Here is a 2785-nt window from a genome sequence, read left to right as displayed (position 1 = left end):
ATTATACTTTAAGTTCTAGGGTACATGTGCATAACGTGCAGGTTTGTTACATATGTATACTTGTGCCATGTTGGTGTGCTGCACCCATCAACTCGTCAGCACCCATCAATTCGTCATTTATATCAGGTATAACTCCCAATGCAATTCCTCCCCCCTCCCCCTTCCCCATGATAGGCCCCATTGTGTGATGTTCCCCTTCCCGAGTCCAAGTGATGTCATTGTTCAGTCCCACCTAAGAGTGAGAACATGCGGTGTTTGGTTTTCTCTTCTTGTGATAGTTTGCTAAGAATGATGGTTTCCAGCTGCATCCATGTCCCTACAAAGGACGCAAACTCATCCTTTTTTATGGCTGCATAATATTCCATGGTGTATATGTGCCACATTTTCTTAATCCAGTCTGTCACAGATGGACATTTGGGTTGATTCCAAGTCTTTGCTATTGTGAATAGTGCTGCAATAAACATACGTGTGCATGTGTCTTTATAGCAGCATGATTTATAATCCTTTGGGTATATACCCAGTAGTGCGATGGCTGGGTCATATGGTACATCTAGATCTAGATCCTTGAGGAATCGCCACACTGTTTTCCATAATGGTTGAACTAGTTTACAATCCCACCAACAGTGTAAAAGTGTTCCTATTTCTCCACATCCTCTCCAGCACCTGTTGTTTCCTGACTTTTTAATGATTGCCATTCTAATTGGTGTGAGATGGTATCTCATTGTGGTTTTGATTTGCATTTCTCTGATGGCCAGTGATGATGAGCATTTTTTCATGTACAACAGACAGTATTAACTGCTATAAATATGACTAAATGAGCCTTCAGATGATTCCAGACCCTAGCCATCAAGTGACTGCTCCCACACAGCCATTGATTCCTTCCAGTTAATTACCCCATATTATTATGTATGCAGGTAGACAAGTCCCCATAGTATCCTTTTCCAATTCCTGATTCACAACATCTGTGGAAATAATAAAATAGCCATTATTTGCACCACTGTTTGTTTGTTCGTTTGTTTAAGTGAAGCAATTGATAATGAAAATTCTGAGAATGATAAACTGGGAGTGCAGTGATGAGGCACTAGGAGTACTGGTAGAGACAGGTGATCTGAGGATAAAGCTGGCACAGGGGGAAGCAGAACCCCGAGATGGAGAGAGTCCAAGGTCTGATTCCATCATTGGAGTCATTTACTCCATCCTTCCTAGAAACTAGACTCAAGGCCATACTGCCATCTTCCAAATCTACATCGTACATGGAAGTGTCTGTGTGGAAGAACGGAAGTTCCATCCCTGGATGCTTGCTGCAAGGGTGGATAGGAAAGAAAGTTCTGGCTTCTGCTTCCGGAAGCAGTCCTGAAAATGGAAGAAATTCCCCAAGCATAGAAAAAGTTGCCAAACTTGCTGGCAACTATAAGGCATCACAAATACCCACTTGAGTGTTGGAACAAATGTGAAAAGCACTGTGCCATGGCATTTGTTATAACTGACAATATTAGAGAGTAAATGTCAATGTTAGGACAGATTTTGTAACATTGAAATGGCTTCACGTTCAAGAAACTGCATTTAACATACTTCTTACTGAGAAATGTTCCACGCTATTTAAACTAGTTTTCAGTGTGTATGTATGCTTATTTAAGCCATGATATTCTTCATACATTCTGCAATGGTTTTAAAAATATGTCCATAAATGCTTTCATACTTCTGTCTTCTACAGGGGAAGACTACCTTTCCTCCCCTTGAGTGTGGGCTGAATCTAGTGACTCATTTCTAATGGATAGAATAAAATGAAAGTGATGGTCTGCAACCTTAGAGATGAAATCATCAAAAGGCACTACTGCTACCACTGTGGTTGCCCTCTCTTGGAGCATTCACTCTGGAGGATGCCAGCTGTGATGTCCCACATGGAGGCTCTGAACGGAAGCCTCCAATAACCACCACGAGGACCTGAGGTCTCAAGATGAATCTTCCACCTCAGTCAAGCCTCCTGATAACTGTAACAAGAGGCAGCAACTTGACTGCAACCTCAGGAGAGAACCTGAACCAGAACCACCCAGCTAAGCCCTGATTTCATGACCCTCAGAAACCAAGTGAGATAATGAATATTTGTTGCTTTAGGCACTAAATGTTGTGCTATTTTCTACACAGCTATGAGCACTAATACATTAATATTAATACTCTACTAATACTATGATACACTAATTCTAATGCTAATATTATAGCACTAATACTAGGCAAAGTTAATTTCTCTAGCACTGATGATGTGCCCACAGGCATATATTTTGTTTATTTACATCTGTTTTATTTTCTTATTTTCAGAGTTGTTCATATATATTTTATTTATTTATTTATTTATTTAGAGACAGAATCTCGCTCTGTGGCCCAGGCTGGACTGCAGTGGCACGATCTCGGCTCACTGCAACCTCTGCCTCCCAGGTTCAAGCGATTCTCCCGCCTCAACCTCCCAAATAGCTGGGACTACAGGCATACATCACCACGCCCAGCTAATTTTTGGATTTTTAGTAGAGACTGGTTTCACCATGTTGACCAGGCTGGCCTCAATCTCCTGGCCTCAAGTGATCCAACCGCCTCGGCCTCCCAGAGTGCTGGTATTACAGGCATGAGCCTCCACGTGTGGCCTGTTTATATATATTTTAAATTTTTCTTTCTTTTTTTAAAAAAAATTTAGATTCAGAGGGTACATGTGTAGGTTTGTTACATGGATATATTACATGATACTGAGGTTAGGGCCTCTAATAATCCTGTTGCTCAAGTAGGGAACTTAGTA

This window comes from Piliocolobus tephrosceles, chromosome 5 (assembly GCF_002776525.5).
Source record: "Piliocolobus tephrosceles isolate RC106 chromosome 5, ASM277652v3, whole genome shotgun sequence".
Classification (NCBI taxonomy): domain Eukaryota; kingdom Metazoa; phylum Chordata; class Mammalia; order Primates; family Cercopithecidae; genus Piliocolobus; species Piliocolobus tephrosceles.
This window is presented reverse-complemented; position numbering follows the sequence as displayed.